Genomic DNA, 20,655 nt, shown 5'->3' with positions numbered 1-20,655 from the left:
TCCCAGGCTCTAATCTAGTTACTGAGTTAGAACCCGAATTTTCATTAGATCCTCACAAGATTTCTTTGCCTAGTAAAACTTGAGAAGCACAGAAGGCTGGCATCGTAGATCCTTTCAAATATAAGTCACAGGGATCCTGTGAAGGAAAGAGCAGATTTCGTTCTTTTACTAGGAGAGGGAGAAGTTTCTCTTTTCACCTCCCCTTGGTTTTAGCTCAGAACAGCTAATGGAGGGTGGTGGTCTGATTTCTTTCGTCGATTATTCCCCTTTGTTTTTGTTTTAACTCTATTACATTTTTCCTCTGGGTTATATTATTTCTCTAAAAGACAATTCCCTGTGGACAAATACTGCTACTCAGGACCATTGTGCAGTGTAATAACTAGAAAGAAGCCAGAAGCCTACTTGATTCCTTGAGATCTGCTTTGACTCTCATTTTCACTATTGAATCAGCTTCTTGGTGGATAACTCTGCTCTTATATTTTCTTTTTGTTGTTGTTATTGTTGTGCTCTTATATTTTCTTACAATCCATTCCCTGTAATACAATCGGCTAGTTATCTTTCCAAAACTAGATTTTCAGGTTATTCATCTATTTAAAAACATTTTCTTAAAACAGTGGTTTCCATTGTTTTTCAAGAATCCTAGCATTAAACATTATCAAATATTGAATTGTTCAAATGTTTATATTTATATTGTATATTAATATCTATTAGTGTATCCATAAATTACAACATTAAGCCATAGCAGCTATTCTACTACATAGTATATATTCTACTATATTACTTGTGAAAGACTTGAGAATAAAATGAAAGATATTTTATTTTAAAAAGTATTTTATTAATACTTATCTTATTAATCATGCTGAATTTATACTATGTATAGCTAGTAGCTTATAACAAAATATACACTTAGGATAAAGTTCATTCTTGACAATGGTATCTGTAAATATTTCAGAGAATCTTCCTGATGATTTCTAGTATTTTAGCTGATGCCTTGTCAGAACTGCTTACAAAGGCATTATTTTTGCTTCATCTTGTGGCTGGTAAAGAAAGAGCTACCTACAGGGTTAAGGGAAGATGTCAGTTTGGCCTCTTTTTGACTTGCTCACTTTGCTGGCATTCGTAGTACTATCTTCAGTCTGCAGCTCTGGGGAAAAAATCATTTAAACCATTTGTCCATTTTATGATAGTTTAATTAAAACCAGATAATATAATATGCAAGTCTGCTCAACCTGGCCCACAGGAACTACAGCATGCTGCAATGTGCTTAAAGTGAGCAAACAAAAAAAGCTTAAGCTATAAGCCCCTGTTGTAGGGCCTCAGTATGCCTCCAGGACACCTGTCTACCCCATGAGACCTGGGACCACCTTATTTTTGACCCAAGCAAAGACTTCAGAGACAATCCACATGGCAACATGAGTGAAGCTTATTTGCTTTATATTTTTAGCTTAATATTATAAATAGAAAGTCTAATAATTTCTTTCTGCATCCCAGTGGGTTATTTTGCACCCTGCAAAGACTGCTGGTCTTGATAATAAAACTCGAATTTCTTTTTCGCTACTATAATAATCCATAGACTCTTCCCAGAATTACAGAGTTAGGGAGGTTTATCCTTTTCTTCCTCCCATGATACCAATTGCTTACTTATTTCCTCTCTTATTTCCAATATAATAATCTATGATCTGCAGAAAATATAATTTGGGTGGATATGAGATGATGCACAATCCCACCATGTTCTCTCCATCCTTCTGCCAAATGTACTTGCAGTTTCTCTGATGAATGGGGAGTAAGCAAGTGAAATTCTGACATACAGACAGACTGATTCTTACAGTCTTCCTTTGGAAGGAAATAAAACTAAGACAGGGATTGTTAATAGTTCTTTGGAGCATCCATGACTTTGGCTTTTAATACTGTGGTTGGGAAAGGAAATACTATACTCCAAACTAGAGGGATCTACTTTTGAATAGTAGAAGGATAAAGGCTTGACTCAACTCTACTAGGAATTAGGTGTGTGGTTTCCTGAGAACTGCACATGCTATATCTGATGCTTATTCCTAAACCAGACCCTTAGGCAGATTCCATTGCTTAAGTATTCTTGCAGTACTGAAGACTTGCCTGAAATTAATTTTTTCTTGTTTGTTTAACTGAGAAAGGCTTCTTTCTTTTTTCTTTCTTTCTTTCTTTCTTTCTTTCTTTCTTTCTTTCTTTCTTTCTTTCTTTCTTTCTTCTTTCTTTCTTTCTTTCTTTCTTTCTTTCTTTCTTCTTTCTTTCTTTCTTTCTTTCTTCTTCTTTCTTTCTTTCCTCTTCTCCTTCCCCTCTTCCTTCTTTCCTTCCTTCCTTCTTTCCTCTTTCTCTCTTCCTTGTTTCCCTTCCTTCCTTCTTCCTCCTCCTCTATCTTGCCTTCTTCTCCTTCCTCTTCCTTTTCTCCCCTTCCCTTTCCTCTTCCTCTCCTCTCCCTCCCCCCATCCCCCCATCCTCTTCTTTGACCTTCCTTTTTAAATTTCAGGTTTTAGTGACTCCTGGAAATCTGCTCTTTTTTTCTTAAGATGTTCAAGTGAGTCAGCCTGAACTTACGCTCGGGACATGGGAAATCTCGGTCAGTATTAAGAGAATTAAAAGATAAGATAATCAGTCTTAATAAACTAAAAATAAATGTTCTGTAATAAAATCTACAAAATTAAGTCAAACAATCTCCCTATATTTGTTCTTTATAGGATGCAGCACTAGCACTAAAGGAAAGGACTGAATATAAATGTAGGGAAATAGCTCACTTTTCCATTTTCACTTTCCTCTTTTGTTGAAAGCAAATCTTCATTTATTCATTTATTTATTTTAAGTAAAAAATGTTCTATTAGTTTTGTGCTTATGGTAGGAAAAACTTTGCAGCAGCAGATGAGAACAGGAGGTATACAAGACAATGGAAGTATAGACAGAGACTGAGAAAATTAGTATCACCTCACTAGACCTTTGTAGTTCATTTGGCTGTCAGTGAGACTGAGACAGAAACAGAAAGACCTCCACTTCACACAGCAAAAGGCTTGATAAAATTGCTCTAAAGTTGGAGACAAAACAGTATAATAGGGCTAAATTGTTTAGTTTTTAGTCCCAGTTTCTGTCTCTTGGGGTCAAGTAATGTATCCAATGAGATAACTTCTCAGGCTACGATCTATCTCTCACGGTCTAGCACAGTTCATCTCTCAAACCTGGCCCCACTCTGGTTGAAGCGCCAAGGATAAGACTGATTTATCAGCCCATTAAGGCAACTCTTATCTTAAAGACATTCCCTCAATTTATTGTCAGGATAGGCAATATCAATATAAGGATAGTGTTATCTATATAACATCACCTCAGGTTTTCATGGTTTAGCAGCATCATACAATGGTTGCACCAAGGATTATAAAAAGCATAACAGGCCTGGGTGGCTCAGCAGTTGAGCATCTGCCTTTGGCTCAGGTCATGATCCTGGAGTCCGGGTATCGAGTCCCACACTGGGCTCCCTGCAGGGAGCCTGCTTCTCCCTCTGCCTGTGTCTCTGCCTCTCTCTCTCTCTGTGTGTCTCTCACGAATAAATAAATAAAATCTAAAAAAAAAAAAAGCATAACAAGGAGAGCTGGCAGATGCTTAGAGGTCACACCTTTAGGCTCTTTTTTTTTTATAGATGATAAAATCAAGGATAGAGAGAGAATGCAAAAGACCCAAGGATACCCAGTGAGCGAACACTAGAGTTGAGACTCCAGTCCTAGTATCCTGCCTCCCGCATCTGTGTCTATTCTGCAATACCACACTGTCTTTCTGGGCTAAAGCAAAGGAAGGGTACACCTGGGTTAAACCCTGTCTAATTGAGTCTAGGGCTTTCCTGGGTTTGATTTGATGGACCTTCTTTGACTGCTAATACTCTTAATGATCCTTTGTTTAATAACTGTAGTGCATTATAGTTATCAAAGCCTATTCATCTACTTTTTAAAAAATTTAATCCTCAGTATAGTGGTGTATGGGGGACATGTCTTTAGTCTTATTTCTTTAGATGGAACACTCAAAGTTCAGCTACTCTCTCAAGCTGTTTGCCAAGATTGGCACTTTTTATATTGGCCTTTTTATTTGGAATTTTAAAACATAAGCAAATGATATTTGCTTTATTTCATATATAGTAAGATCCATTACAGTACACATATGTGGAAGTTTAATTAAATTCTGACTTTTATTTAGGTTGCCCTATGTGTAAACATTTACAGGGTGCTCTGATAGCTAATCCAGAGACAGGAATTTTTGCACAGGGTTGAGGTTTTCTGTGAGAAACATCTACTCTCATATACAGAACATATGATTCTAGCCTCACTGCATGTTTTACCACCATTCACTCCTTAGGCCTTTATTTTAAGAAAAAAAATATCTTTGTATCTAATTTTCCATTTCAACACTCAAGGGAATGATTGCTATACAAAACAAGAAGAGCCATGGCCATTCACTTCATTTGAATTCATTAAAAAGAAAGAATAAGAAAAAAATAACTAAGAAACTATGCACAAAAAGCATTGGATGTATAAGATGGTATACAGAAACAGAAATTTCCTTTAAACTAATTCCAAGTAGTTTTAATGCAGCTATCATGCACTGTGGCTAGAAGGTTGGCAGCAATCTTGTTTCACCCCAATATAGTGTTTTGATTTAACAAATATGTATTCAGCATCTATTATGTGCCAGGGACTGGACTAAGTTTCAAAGAAACAGTGGTGAATGAGACAGAATCTTGACGTTATATGGGAATTATTTTCTTTTGAAAGTTATAGGGTATTAAACAAGCAAACAAAGAGGAAATGTGTCAGGTGGTGTATGTGTTAAGGGAAAAATGTAATTGGGTATAGTTGGGTCAGTGTATAGAGGGTGGAAGTGGGGGTTACTTTAGGTAGGATGATCTAAGTATCAGCATTTGGACAAAATACCACAGGATATAAAGGGTCTATCCCTTTAAAAAATGTGGGGAACACATTCTGAGAAGAGGTAACAGCTAGTGTACAGTGTTGGAGGCAGGAAAGCACTGGCTATATTGGAAACACAAGGATAAGGGTACAGTGAAATGATTGAGGGGCAGTGTGTCAAGGTAAAGTCTAAGCAGTAAGCAGAGATAGACCATAGTGGACCTTGTAGACCCTGCTAAAGATTTTCCAGTTTATTCAAAACCTGGTGGTAAATCATTGGAACATTTTTGAGCAGAGAACTGAGGTAATAATCTGATTTTCTTGCAAAGAAGGATCACTCTGGCTGCTATGCCTGAACAAGTCACTGCTGGGAGCCCAGGGCAGTGTGTGACAAGTACAGAAACTGGGAACTCCATTAAAGGTCTTCTGTGGTAGTCCAGGGGAGACAAGATTGGGGTTGGCTTTATGTGTTAGCCATAGGTTTGGTAAGGATTGATCAAATTCCTAGTATAATTCTCACATAGCTGTGTTAGAAATTGTTAAATGGATTATATAAAGGATGTCAGAGAAAAGAGAAATCAAGGAAGATAATCAGACTTTTGGACTATGAAACTAGGGGAAAGGTGGTGCTATTTAATTACAGGGAGAAGTCTTTGGGAGAAGTGGATTTAGGAAGGAGGTTCTACTTTGGATGTTTGGTTTCAGAAGACTGCAATACATCTAAGTGGAGTTGGGAGTTGAATAAATGAGTCTGAAGTTCAGGGAAGAGGTTAAATCTGAAAAATACAAATTTGGGAATCATTAGAGTGAAGATGTGAAGGGAGTTAAAGACTGAGCAGCAGGAGTTGAGGTTTCAGGTATATCTTCTATTTTCATCCTTTTGGGGACGCACTGTGGCCCTGCCGACTCTAGCATTGGCCCAGATGTGCTCAGCTACCTTGGATACCATGTGCCCCTCAACTCACACTACAAATCACCAGTCCATAGACCGGGGCAAAAGGAGAAAGACTATTATTGTTTGGTTTGTTTGTTTAATTCTTTGTCTTTTCATTGCCCTGTAGCCTGTCTTTTGAATATCTCTATTGTTTCTTTTGGTGGAAAGAAGTCAGTCCTTATCTTTGTAGGAATCCAAGGACTCTACGTGTATGTACTGGGAATATTACCTGGCCATCCACTCCTTCAGGTACACTAGCTAGGGTTTGTTTGCAGTTTACTATGCATATATCACAAAAAACACCTAGGAAATACTGAGTTTGGAAGGCAATGAAATTATATGGCAGAAAGATTGTAAAGGGAAAACAGATACCCATCTTCTTATTTTGGGGGGAAGCTACACTGTTTAGTGAATTTCAGTGTATGATATACTTAGAAATTTCTCTTTATGGTCAAATGATAGTTTACTGAAGCTACTCTTTGATGATTAGGGGTTTGACTGAACAGGGCACTAAATTCTTCTTCTAACTGAATCGACTTTGGTGAAATCTCTGCCCCAGTGTCAGGTATCCAAGATGGACTGTTTTCTACCTGTTTTAAGTAGAAAACAGGTTTTCTACCTGTTTTAAGTCTTGGCAGGCAGGCAAGCACCCCAACCAGATTTAAAGAGAGACAGACAGTGGGAAATGAAGATGAACATTCTCAGGACAGGTGGAATTATCTTACCTAACGTTAGTCCACATAAATTAAATACAAGTATCTAAATATACAAACACTGAAGGTAATTGTGTTTATAGAACAAGGCAGAATTGAGAGCCTGAGGTATATTTAATCACAACAGCTTATTGTATAGCTTGGAAATGTGAGGTATGTTGTACAGGCAAATGGAAATGTTCAGATGGTCCTAGTAAAGAGAGACTGTTTGGGCACTCGGAGATTTTAAAGAGAAATGGCTGGGGATCACCACTGTATCAATCAGTCCAAATAAATGCTTTAACACTCCATAACTCCAGTTCAAAGACAATTGTGTTTGGGACAACAGATGCATTTAATAGTTTTAAGAAAATCCCTCTAAAGCAAGTTTCTTTATAACCAAATTTGAGGCCTCGTGCTTCCCTGTTTTATTTTCTATCTAAATGGGGGTAAGATTGCCCTGAAGCAAGCACAGAATGAACTATTTTAGAGGCATTTTTGGGATTTGTGTTTGAGGAACCCTATCATCCCAGTGTTCCTTGGGGCATGTTAGGACATTTTTTTCCCTCTTAAGAAGGATACTTAGAATGTCATTTCCCTGCTCAGAAAACCTTGCTATGGCATGAATTCAAAGTACTGAAGCTCACCATGCAAGACTATTGATTATAATAATAAAAATCAATACTTCCATTGAGTTTTACAATAACATCATACACTTTTAGAAATAAGATACCATTTCCAGCTTCTTTGGTTCTCACTCTACCAGCTTTATTTTATTAACTAACCACTCTTTTACTTTTTAGCTTACCAATTCCTCAGCCAGTTTCTTTTCTTACCTCTGTAGTTTTGCTTCTTTCTGAATGAGAAATACCTTTCTTGTCTCTAACACATTTCTTGATGCATAGAAGGTTCTCAATAAATAATTCTTATCATGGATGAATGAATGAATGAATATATAATCTAAGCCTTTTCTGACCTTTCTCCATTCTCTTTGTCCTTTAAAACCCATATAAAAAAGTCACCTCATGAAGCTTCTTCTAATTGTAGTATTTAAATTAAATTTATCCTCATTTCTTTTTTCTGCCTAAAGTTCTTTGTAGCTTATTTATAACCCTTTCCACTGTATTAATTGTATTTAAGAATTGTGTGTCTCTGAACTGATTTGTAAATCCCTTGAGTGTCAAAGTCATGTTTTCTTTATTTTATAAGATCAATGGTGATGACCATGGCACTTCACATATAGTGGATCTAACAGCCATGGGTTAATTGAAGGTAGATCACTTGAATTTTATATATAGAATGATTTTAACTAATGCTCTAAAGGCTTGGCTCTATATGAACTATTCTATGTATATGTATCTGCTTTTCTCTAACACAGATTTCGTTATTTGAATATGGTAACTAATGGGAAATTTAAAAAAGAAATACATTCAAGAGGAAGAGCAGAGCTGCTTATATGTGTTCAATTGGGATATGAAATAGAGTGAAAATAGCACCTATAAGGAAAGTAAACTTCTGTTTAAGATCACTAAGCTAAGAGTCTTTTCAGGCAAAAAAATAACACATGTGATTTCCTAGGATTCTTAGACTTAGGCTATTTGAAACTGTGAGGTCTCCCACTTGAGCCTTATTCCATGGGAATAGAAGATCCCTACTTAACTCAGCTTTTGATTCCCTTCTGATTCTCCTGGCACCTGACTGGTATTGGGCAGGTTAGCATTGGTTTAGAATTTGGGAGTCCTCTGCTTTCATGGAACTTGCCCTTTTCAATAGAAAATAAATCAGTAGTTAGCTACTGAATCTGTTCTATTTTTTAAGCATGGCAAGTTTTCTTTGGAGAATCCAAATTAAATTCATTGCACAGATGAGGAAGATAATTCTGACCCTGGTGGTAAGGGAGTGTTCTCGGCATAAAGAACAGGGAATGCAGGAGCCTTGAGGTGGTAGTGGAACTTGAAGTTGAGGTAGAGCAGGGATGCCAGGGGGGTAGGGCAGAGGAAATGAGGACGAATTGTAGGTAAGAAGGTCAGAGAAATAATGAGGGTTTAGATCTTGTGTAACCTGGTAAGCCATTGTAAGGGTTTGGCTTTACTTTTTATGAAATGGAAAAGCATGCACGGATTTTGAGCAGCATCAGAACATGACTGAACTTACCTTTTGAAAAGGTTGCAATGCTTGTGAGGAATTGACTAGAGGTGGGCAAACCTGGAAATGACTGGTAAAAGATGGTAGTAGTTTGACCCACGGGGTGATGATGAAGGTCCTGAGGAGTGCTGGTTTCTCATTATGATTTAAAGGATTTGCTGGTGGATTAGCTACATGGTTTAAGAGATAGAAGAATTAAAGATGACTGCAAAGATTTGTGCCTGAGCAAATAGAAGTACAGAGTTGCCCTTAAATAAGTTGGAAAAAAAAGAAAAACAACATAGAGGATGGTTAGGTTGGAGGGAAGATTCAAAATGTGATTTTAGGCATGATAAGTTTCAAATATGTATTAGTTATTCACATGGATATATTAAGTAGGTAGCAGGACATCAGGGGAGTTATCTAAGCTGAACTATAAATCTAGTAGCTGTCAGCATAGAGATAGAATTTAAAGACACATATTAAATGATGTCATGTAAGGAGTGATTAAATATACAGAAGAGCTCAAGTATTCATCCCTGGGAGAAAAGGAGGAGACATCAACGGAGATCCAGAGGGAGTGACTAGTGAAGTGGGTTGAAAACCAGATGAGTATAGAGCTCTAGTGCTTAAGAGAAGAAAGCTATTTCTCTAAGCTTGCAAGTTCCAATCCATCAACGTTTTTGTTTGCTTTTTAAACTCTGTCTCTCTCTTCCCTTTGGTTCAGTAGACAACTGGGTGAGTCTGTAATATACTATGGCAGATGTTTAACAAACTGAGAGCTCTAAGATAATCTTATCCCCTTCAAAATAGCCCCCTCGGGAGGACATGTACTTCCAAAAATAATGCTGTTTTGCCCAAGTCATGTGCAAAACTCTATTTTGGGGAATTACCATCATCTCCCTTAGGATACTCGCTGATAACACACAATTATGTTCTGAAAGATAATTTTGCTGGAGGGTTAGTGTTTCCTCCCCCAGACCCAAACCTGATGAATAAGGGTTGTCAAGCCAGACATGGCTAAACATAGTCAGCACCAAAATATGAACGCAAAGGAGTAAGATTGATTTGCATCTTTCCCTTATTCTTTTAAGCAACATTTTTCTTTTTATCTCAAAGCCACATATGCTCCCTAATTTCAACCAAATAATGAGAATATACAGATAAAATAAAAGAGGGAAAAGCACTTATAGTCTTACTCATCTTGTTTGTAATATTTTGCATTATTTTCTTATTTTTCTACTTGCTTTTCATTTCACTTGCTGTAGACTGAATATTTTATAAACTTCCTAGAGTGACCATTAAGTTGTAGTTCAAAATAAGAGCTACACCTGGTTGCAGAAAGTCATCCAGGGGTATTACTTGGAAGTGTGTGATATAGATATAAATGTATAACTTCTATTTTTTGAAGGCTTTCATTCTCTCTCTCTCTTTCTAGTAAATAAATAAAGAGCATGAACAGTGGGGAGAGGAGGAGGAGCAGGAGAGGGGGAAGCAGACTTCATGTTGAGCAGAGAGCCAGATGGACTTGGGGTTCAATCCCAGGACCCCAGGGTCATGACCTGAGCTAAAAGCAGATGCTTAACCAATTGAGCCACCCAGGTGCCTCTACAACTTCTAATTTTAAATATGCATCTTATCTCTTTCATCTTCCTTTGCCTCTTTCCCTATGCTGATTCTCACTTCCATTTGCCATCCAGTGAGAAAAAAAGAATGGGAGTCAGACAGATTTGGATTTAAGTAGCTGTTCTGTAACTGTGAACTTCTTTATTTTGTCTGAGCTTCATTTCTTTCTGCAATAAAATGGTAATCTTAATAGGGAATTTTACATAATTAATTAATAAAGCATGTATAATGTACTTAGCACATCATAGGTGCTCATGAAAATTTAAAATAATTGAAAACACATGGGTTTTATATTCAGAACAACATAATACCTTCAGTTATCCTTATCTGTACATCTCATTGGCTTGTTGTAATGATCAAATTAAATCATATATGTAAAAAGACTGGGATAAATCCAATAAATCTTTGTTGAAGGATGTATTATGTGTTTCAGGTATTTTTTTAAGATTTTATTTATTTATTCATGAGAGACAGAATGAGAGAGAGAGAGAGAGGCAGAGACACAGGCAGAGGGAGAAGCAGGCTTCATGCAGGGAGCCTTATGTGGGACTTGATCCCAGGTCTCCAGGATCACGCCCTGGGCCAAAGGCAGGCGCCAAACCACTGAGCCACCCAGGGATCCCCTGTTTCAGGTTTTATTTCAAGTTCAATCCACACAATAGGGCTCTGGATCATTTTTTAATTAAAATGAAATTTATTTCTTTATAGTCACATGCTTGTTCTCATGCTGCTTCAGTGACACATGTCATGCTATTTTACTTGAAAATATGCGGGAAATGCAGGGGGTACTATTTGCAGTTGGAGGTAGATTAACTTTCCTCACATAAAAACACATTAGTTATAAATAAAAATTTTAAACACTGATGAAAACAAAGAAACGTACTAAAAATATCCGTCAGGATCTTGTGATTCCTTTCTCATTGTAGTTTTCCTAATTGTAGAGGCTATGCAACAACATTGTCAACTGGAGTTCAAAGTTTCAAAACCCAAGTTCAAATGGGAAGACCCAAGTCTTCCAGGTTTCATTCTGATTCCCAGAGTCCCTTCATTGTGTGTGCCTGTGATCTTGCCATTCATGAGGTACAGGTCTCTTCCTGACCTTATTTCCATATGTTTGGCTCTTCAGTACCCCTTAAATAAGTACTCATAGTCTATGATCATGGTCATGGCTGTCACTCCTCCTATAAGCTTCCTTCTGTACCTCTCCTTTGTTCATCTCCAGGGGAACCCTCTCATGGCACGTTTGAATGTAGTGAACCTTGCATTTCAAATGTGTCATTCCATCACAACAGGCTCCCTGGGGTAAAATGTCCTTTGAGAGAAAAAAATTTGTGATAAAGAAACTTTGTTGCAAATCCTGCCTACTCGGTCTCTGTCTCTCTCCCCCACCTTTGCTCCCACCCCTGCCACATACGTAGTACCCACATGATGATAAAACAAATGCTCTGTTTTATTTATTTGGTCATAAAATATAGCAATTTAATGAAAGACTCAGCTATTGTAAGTTAAAACACCTCAGACAATGGTTTCAATGCCCCCCCTTTCATCTCAATGGTGTTATAATGTTTTCTTTATTTAGATAATCTATCTCCCACACACTCCCTCACATACTTACTAACACACATGAACATATACACTCACTTTCCCTCTTACAACCACACATCCCCTTCTTTGCCTTCCTGTTCACAAGGACAACTTTTAGGGGGTGGAAACCCTAACTGAGCTGGCTTAAGCAAAAAGAAGATATATTGGCTCATATAACTAAAATTTACCAGGTTTAGGGCTGGCTTCTGAAAAGACTTGGGCATGGGCAATGCAACCAACAATTTTTGTCTGATTACCAATTTTCAATTGATTCAATCTGTGTAGATATAGATCAACTACAACTGATTAGTATTTTCTTTTTTCTTAATTGGAAGTGACATCTCAGATTATCTGAATCTTCAGTTTTCAGCCCCAGTCGAATTTTAAGGTCATCCTGAAACTCCAAGCAACACAGTGCCTAGACTTCAACTCCAAAAATTCTCATTCCTTTAGTCTGGGCATGAACCTGAGCATGGTTTGCTTACAAGTCTCTGGTGATGCTCAGATGCCCCACAGTAGAGAGCCACTGATTTTTTGGCTTTTTAAATTTCCTTTCCCAAGGTGCTGCTGGCCATTTTATCCCAAGAGGCTATCACTAGAGGCTTTATTTAGCACAAGGGTCGATAGGCGAAAGATGGTCTCCAAATTCTTAGAGAATAGAGGAAATCAACCTGAATAAAGGAAGGTGATCCATTATAAGAAAACTCCAGAGAGTAGACACAGCTTAGAACAGAAGGTAAAGTCAAAATCTAGGAAGTAGATGGACTAGCATGGAAGCTATCTGGAGAACAAAGTAAATGAAACTATAGATGCTAGCCAAGCGTGGAATATTTACATGTCAGTGTCCAGTTTGAGTTAGCTTAAAGGCACCGGGTCTCATCAGATCATCTCCATTGACTTAACCCACACTAGGCTCCATCGGCAGGTGTAAGACTATATAATAGGGTGCAAAGCAGCTGGCTAATTTTTTTTCAAAATAATTGAACACAAATATCAATTATGCAGGCAGAATGACCACATTGTAATGTTTTTATGGGTTGGAAAGGTAGAAGCTAAAAGCTTATTACTCTGGGACTAGGCTAAAAGTGATCTGATAGGGAATAATGTTTGCCAGTTTCTGCATTTGCTTCACAGAAGTCCATCCCAAACTTTGCGTGCAATTCAGTTTGTCCTCGAGTGAGACTGTGGCAAATAATTCTCATGGTCTCATAATCACTAGGACCCAGAGCCAGAAAATGTCTGCCACTGAATGAAGATCTTTACCATGAATAATTACAAATAAGGCAAGCGATCATTTGTGTCATGGTTCATTGGCTCCATCACAGTAAAACAAAGACATTTTTCACTCTCTTCCGTCTACCACATGCACTATTAAAATGCCTTTGTAGATTACTGTAAATAATTCAAATGTTTATTAAAAACTCTGTTGGATGATCAAGGAATCGTAGATAATAGGAGGGAATACTATCCAATTTATTTTTATATGGCATGCTCCATCCATCATACCACAAAGTGCTTCAAGGCGAAACACAAAAAGAGGCAGAGTTTTCAGGCAAGACTCAGAGAGGAGGTCATTTAAGATGATCTGAGGAGAAATGTTTAAAAAAGTGATACTTTGCTTTTAAAAGTCATCGTTATTTTGCTGGATGAGGTCATCTTGCTAATTCAGCTCAGAAATTTGGTTATTTTAATCATTATTCCAACTGATGAACTTGGCTCACAGTATGAGGGAGAAGTGGACATATTGTCTAACATCAGCAAGCAGCTCAACTTCTGTGTCCCTCTGTATTTGTAGTATGTGGACAGAGGAAATGTGAATCCCTTCTGGCTCCCCCTGGGGTACAGGCATTATGACTCAACACCATTGCCAGATTACATTGAACCTGCCATGTTGGCCCCATGTGAGGTGAAACAGGAGGCCAAGTCAAAGGTGGCATCCTAATCTAAGCTCTGATATTCTTGGTTGAGCATGGTCAGTTGCCTTCAGCCCAAGTGACCTCTGTGTTATTAATGGTAAGTAATAGTGTCTGCCATTTAGTATATGACTATCATGTGGCAGGCACGGTATTTGGCAGTTGTGATACGATAAGGATGGTGTTGTCTCATGGTGATTAAGTTGCTGACTTGGGGATCAGATGCAGAATGCAAAGTTGAGGGTGTTGGCTTCAAACATACTAAATCATTGACTAGAGCAAATTTTTATCCTCTTTAAGTCAAGTTTCTTTATCTATGAAATGTGTATAACAATGAAACCCACTTCATAGCAGTCCCAAGAAGAAGCACGAGCCCATGACTGACACTGCAAAGACCTGAGAGATGTTAACAATCATTATTAATCTCACTTAGTACTTAATAGCTAATACATTATAATGAATACACTTTAATAGTATGACAATATTATATTCATTTTACAGAAAAGGCTAGTGAGACCAAATGACCCTGAATAGTTGTGTGTCTCAGCTAACATTAGAATATAGACTTTTTTGATTTTTATAGCATGATTCAAATGTGGCTATCAAAATGGTTTTCCTTTACTCAGTATACAAATAGAATTTTAAAGTAATTACAACCTCGAGGTCTTGTCAACCATCCTAGGGATTTCAAATACACAGGATTTAATTCAGAAAGTTGGCTGCTGTGGGGTAGAAAGCCACGTAAGAGTGAAAAGGGGATAGGCAGAAGACTGTAGGAGTAAAATGAAAAGAAGTAATATTTAAAGATTAAGAGCTGCTAATGTTCTGGAGAGAACATGGGAAGGTACTGTACCTCTGGATGCATTGCTAATTGTACCGTTGTTGTCACTTCTACTCACAAGGGCTGGAATAGGTGAAACATGCAGCCCCTCCCTGGGATGTTGGAGTCTGAAATCACTCTATTTCTGTTTTCTCTACCTCAACTGCCACAGTGCCAGATCCAGAAGCAGGAAGTATCTCTCTTTTCCTTGACTTCTGATTCCCCAACCCTGTGTCCCTTTGGTAGAACTCAACAGAAAGCCATATAGATCAGGAGACTACAAAGTAATTACTTGCTAACACCCAGTGGCACAGTGCAGATAATGGGGCTGGGGTGTGGGGTGGGTGTCTGAAAGAAAAGAGGCAAATACTTGGCACAATGACAACCGAACACAACCCTAACCATTTAATTGAAACTCTTGTTTTAGTCCACAGGATTGTGGTTTTGCCCAATTACTAGTTCTACTTTGTAGTAAAAGAAAACACCAGTCCTTCCTTTATTGAGAATGGCTTATATGGGGAAATTATTCCCTCAAAAGATTAAAAAGTGTAGAAGTACAAGGTGGTCATTCTGAAATATACCAGAGTTAAATGAAATGGAATATTGATAGAGCCCTAATAAATTGGGATATTCAGGAAACCAACTACATGATTAAAGGACTCCCATTCCCACTAGTCTTCTGTGTGTCAGGAGACTAATGAAGCCAATGATAGACATAGACTGTTTTCTTGGTTAGGTTAGGCTGGACTTATGGTGTGATGGCAAATAAACTCACAATCTTGGTGGTTTATTACATAGTCTATTTCTGAAATGTCCAGTCTGCTCTAGGATGGGCCCTGTCCAGGGCCTCCTGCTCAATGACATAGTGGTCCAATCTGTTCATGCGGCTTCATCACCTGAATACACCACTTCCACCCCCGCAATCCAAGGGGAAAAAAAATGGTTGGAAGATTATGAAGGGGATTTTCATTACCTGACTCAAGAGTGATATACTTCACTTGGTCTTGACCACTGCAGCAGGCTAAGAAGTGAAAATATAACCTTCTCACTTCCCACAAAAGTGAGGAGACCCAGGTAGGGGTAGTGCTAGTAGTAATGTCCACTTCACATAAGCTGCTCCATAATTGACTCTGCTGCATGGCTGGAAATGAGAGTGGATATTTTTATAATCACTGGCATGTCATACAAAGAATGTGTTTTCATTAATACTGGCATTAAAAGGTGAAGAAATTATGCATTTGGAGCAATTGCTTCAGATTATGTCCTCAAAACCTGGCAAGTTTGTCCCTCCATTTGTGGTTATTTATTGAGAAGTATTTGAGAAGCATTGTATATATATGTACATATATCATCTCTTGCTATATATGATTATCTCTTTGTGATGAATTCTTAGCAATTTTATTAATAACATAACTTCTTACTTACACTTTTATTATTGCCTTACATTGGTGACAATAATCTTTTACCTTAACCATCTGATGTCTGACTTTCATCTATTTTTTTAGAAAGATAAATGATTTCTTTAAGCCTTCTACTTTAAAATTTAACTTTAAATTTCTTTAACTTGAAAATATTTGCCCAACAATTTATAGGACCCATTCTTACAAAGTTTCTGCTTATTTTGAATGAGGAATTCAAGCCTTTGTCTTAATCCATGCAATATTTCATCTCCGACATCAGTAAGTGTAAAGCCAGGTGTTCCAGGAAAGGTGATAGAGCACTCTCGTAGCTCTACATTTCAAGTTCAGTAAATAAGACTACCTGTAAGTTGTGAAGACTTTTTATTTTTATCTCAAGAGTTCTTCCTTTCAGGAAACTGGTATACTCCATTTAATATGACAGTAATAGAAATACATTAGCTGGATAAGTAGGGTATTTTGTTTAAAAACTAAAGAGAAGTTTCTGGTAACTGACATGATGTCTCTTGAGTCTCTATTATGTGACTATCTTGATGCTGTGGATATCTGTCAAATATTGATAATTCTGGTTTATGAATCAGTTGAGAGAACAAATGAGAAGAACAAAAAACATCTATAAAACATTATAAATAAATTCTTAAAGAATGACTTATGAATGGATTATTAAATAAATGAGTGAATTAATGATTCATGTCTCCAATCAAAAATCTTAAAGAAAGCAATGAAAAATCTAATATGACATATTTTTGCCAAATACTTTATTTTCAATTTATTTTATTTTTTATGGATTATATTTACAAAAACTAAGTCTTTCTAAGATACAGATTTAGTATAGCCTCAATTAATCAAATTTATTAGAAAAAGTCTGTTTAGAGCTGGCAATACTTCTATTTTGTGCATTTGAACGGAACGTTTAGTTATAGATCCCATTGTTAAAATTCTTCCATAAGATTTGGTAATTTCAGTATTTATCAATAAAGCAAATTTAGCCCACTTGAAACAGGTGATTATATATCTGTATTGGTTTCCTAGGGCTGCCATGGTAGTTTACCACAAACATCAAAACAAACAAACAAACAAAACAAAACAAACAAAATACAGACATTTATTCTTCTACAGTTCTGGTGGTTACAAATCAGAAATCAGGATGCTGGCAGGGCCAAACTTTCTCTGAATGCAATACAGGAGAATCTGTTCAGTGCCTCTCTCTTAGTTACTGGTATTGTCACCATTCCTTGGCTTGTAAATGCATCATTCCCTCACTCCCAACCTTACCTCTTTGTCACATGGCATTTTCCCTTGTGCCTCAATCTTTATGTGTCTTGTCCTTTCTTAGAAGGATGCTAGTCCTGTTAGATTGAGGATCTCATCTTGACTACCTCTGCAAAGACCGTATTTCCAGATAAAGTCACATTCATAGGAACAGAGGTTGGGATTCAACATATTTTGGGGGGAGATAGAATTTGATGCACAATGTGAAGAATGACTTTTAGCCAAAGTTTGAAGAAAGAGCTTCAACGGTAAACCTTTGAAAGCAGTTTTCTAAGAATTGTTAGCACTTTTCTAGCTACATGTTTTCACCTGATACATCTTTTACCTTAACCAGCTATTTGAAAACACATTTGTGCTGTTCATGAGTTTAATTCAAAATCATACAATCTAGCTTCATCTCTGGACAGAATTTTAGGTCTGCTTCTATAGAGTTGAATAAAATGTAAATCTTTCTTAAATAGGTGGATTTTACCCTTCATTTCCACCTCAAATTGAACGATATTGACCTGAACTTCTTTTTCTTTCTCAATGAACATATCTTATGTCATCTGGTTTCTTAATAAAAATAAGAATGCAGGAAAAAATATCAACCTAAAAACAGGGAAACTGGGAATGGAAAGAGAAAATTGGAAATTCAAACTCAGCTCCATAAATCCCTGAGAATGTTTCATTTGATGGTATTTACCTGTTAATTAGGATCAAAGGAGAAAAATCATATAATGAAGCTCATAAAAGCATACTGGCTAAATATTAATGAATTCAGTGATGGGCTTCTGTTTCCAGGCAACCGAATATTCCCCAAGAGTATTAATGTTGGTTGTAAAACAACAACAACAGCTCAAGCAGGAGTGCTTGTGGCTCTGTTGAATAGAGGCTCTGAATCCCCTAGGCCACATTGCCACTCTTCCTGGGTTGCAGATTGCAGTGATGGCTTCATGTCTGTCACTAACATGAACGTCACACTCAAAAGTCACTGGGATCTGCTAATAAATAGATTTTGGCACCCACAAGAGGAATAATGAACTGAATTGCCTACAGTGCTAAAGACCGTGAGGCAGGGAATTTGCATTTTAATCCTCACTCTACTGTTAGTAGATTGGTACCTATAAGTTCTGTTTCCTTTCTGTCCACAGAAGGAAAGAAAGAAACAGAGAGAGAGAAAGAGAAAGGAAGAAAAAAAGGAAGGAAGGAAGGAAGGAAGGAAGGAAGGAAGGAAGGAAGGAAGGAAGGAAGGAAGGGAGGGAGGAAGGGAGGGAAGGAGGGAGGGAGGAAAGGAGGAAAAAAGTTATTAGACTAGCTGAACTAAGAATCATCTGCAGTTCTACCAGTCTGTGGTTAGTCATGATTACAAGAATAAAAAGAAAAACTACTCAACTATTAAATGGAGGCACTAGTAGAGATAACAGAAATAAACCAGCTTATCAGAAGGATGTGTTAGGGCCCCCAAGTCAAGATTGAAAAAAAAAAAAAAAAACAAAACATTGGTCCAGTCTCAGAGAAAGCAACTAGTGGTCTTCTTGTGGTGCACAGATTATCTAATTAACTTCATCTCTCATCTAGCCTCGTGTCTGACCCTCTTGACCCCACGCCACAGCCCTAGTCAGAGCTGCTCCCCTAATCGCTCTTCTGATAAAGTCAGAATGAACAAGTGGCATGGATGTTGACTTGTGTTCTCACCAGCATTACTTTGATCATCAAATCTACTCCATGCAGCAATCAAGAATGGTGGGCTAGCCCAGAGCCGATAGGCATAGCTGTCACCCTCCCAAGCCACTGTCAGTGCCTGATCACCCTAGGCAATCAGCTTTTTAAAAAAGGCCCCTGTTCATGACATGTGAACACAAATATGGCCGCCTGTGGTGAGCTCTCACACAGGGCAGCTAGCCTCCTGGAGGATTTACTACTTTGCTCTTCCCTTCCCTCAGAGCCACCTCCAGCCAATGGGAAGGTTGTCTCCATCCTAAATTGCTAGGCTTCATAAAATTCATGCATTGGTAGGAACATATCTTCATTTGTAACACTATTTCAGGCAGCCACCAGCCTGTAATTTATTCCCACTCTCTATCTTATGCTGCTCCCTTCTCATTAACAACATATTTCATATTTTACAGCTGAAACTGGGAAAAAATATCTGTTTCCCTGAACCTAACCTAGTCTTTGACATGATTTCCCAGAAGTGAAGCTAACTAAGGAAAGGGAAAATGGCATCATGTTTATGGACACAGGCTTTCAAATCAGGAAGACCTATGTTCCAGTGACAGCTCTCTTTTTTCAGCATCTGTGAATCTGAGGCAAGTCTCTTGGCTTCTCTGAGAGTCTCTTTCTTCATTTCTCTGAGCATCTGTTTCTTCATTTTTAAGATACAAATAAAATGACCTATGACACAAGGTTGTTGTGACAATTAAATTAGATTGTGTATTTTAAAATATCTTGTACTGGGTCTAGTAATTTTAACACTCAATAAATGGTAGCTATTACCATAATAGTGATGATCATCATTATTATTATCATTATCATGGAAATATGCAAACAGCCAACATCCTCAAATTGAGATGGTTAGAGATGGTTAGAGCTAGTTCATATATATATATATATATATATATATATATATATATATATATGAAAATTGGCCGTTGAAAATTGGCCATTGATGTTATGGAAAATGGATGGGATTTGTAGAAAAAATTATGGATTTTCTTCTGTATTCTGAAACTCTAGTAATTGCTTTCCTGGAGGGATGAAGACAAGGATATATCATTTAGAATGCCTGATTCTTCCTATCCTCCTGTGTAAAATGTGGGTAGTAATGGCTATGTTGTTGGGTTAGTGGTGCCGGGAGATATAATGGATAAGAAATATATTACAAATTGTTACATCTCATAAGATGATTATACCTTTGAATCATGTCCTCTTTTGACCTCTCCTTTTCCTTCATTGATCTCCTGCTATCCTTCTACTCTTTTACAGCACACTAGCTGCTCTGTAGACCCAAGCCCATTCACACTGCACCCATTGCAACACATGGTCTTTGGATTTCTCCTGGCTGCTCTCAGCCTCCTATCCCAGCACAGTTAAAGGTGCTCCACCTGATTTCTAGGCATCTGAAACCAATCAAACTGAGGCTTTGGATTCAATATGTCTTCCAAATAAAATATTAATTTCTCGATGCAATGACTTAAATAGTATTGTAGGTGGTGGTTCTTGGATATTTACGGGCATGGGATTATCTTGGGAGCATTTTAAAAAAAATTCATATTCCTGGAGACTTCATTCTAATTAAGTAGGGTCCAAGAATCATAATCTTCAGCAAACTTTCCAGAAAATTATGGGAAATACTATAAGCAGGAATGTCAGTATCA

At 37.5% G+C, this 20,655-nt stretch overlaps 2 long non-coding RNA genes across 6 annotated transcripts in view; one reads left to right on the top strand and one right to left on the bottom strand.

Annotated features, from left to right (window-relative positions):
- Window positions 1-916: 916 nt before the first annotated feature.
- LOC112653654 (uncharacterized) overlaps window positions 917-20,655 on the bottom strand; it is a 79,274-nt gene continuing 59,535 nt past the window's right edge. Inside the window, exons 5-6 of one of the 2 annotated variants that reach the window (XR_007409865.1) lie at window positions 15,580-15,747; window positions 917-1,144 (exon numbers count right to left, since the gene is read on the bottom strand). This is a non-coding gene — a long non-coding RNA (uncharacterized LOC112653654). Of the gene's footprint in view, window positions 1,145-11,024; window positions 11,602-15,579; window positions 15,748-20,655 lie in introns of those variants that run through there. The other variant, XR_007409866.1, reaches the window with a different exon arrangement.
- Window positions 13,764-20,655, top strand: part of LOC125754866 (uncharacterized) — a 121,614-nt gene continuing 114,722 nt past the window's right edge. For all 4 annotated transcript variants that reach the window (XR_007409871.1, XR_007409868.1, XR_007409872.1 and 1 more), the window contains exon 1: window positions 13,764-13,886. This is a non-coding gene — a long non-coding RNA (uncharacterized LOC125754866). The remainder of the gene's footprint in view (window positions 13,887-20,655) is intronic.

This window comes from Canis lupus, chromosome 3 (assembly GCF_003254725.2).
Source record: "Canis lupus dingo isolate Sandy chromosome 3, ASM325472v2, whole genome shotgun sequence".
Classification (NCBI taxonomy): Eukaryota; Metazoa; Chordata; class Mammalia; order Carnivora; family Canidae; genus Canis; species Canis lupus.
The sequence above is the reverse complement of the archived record's forward strand: the minus strand, read 5'-3'. Positions and strand labels throughout refer to the sequence as shown.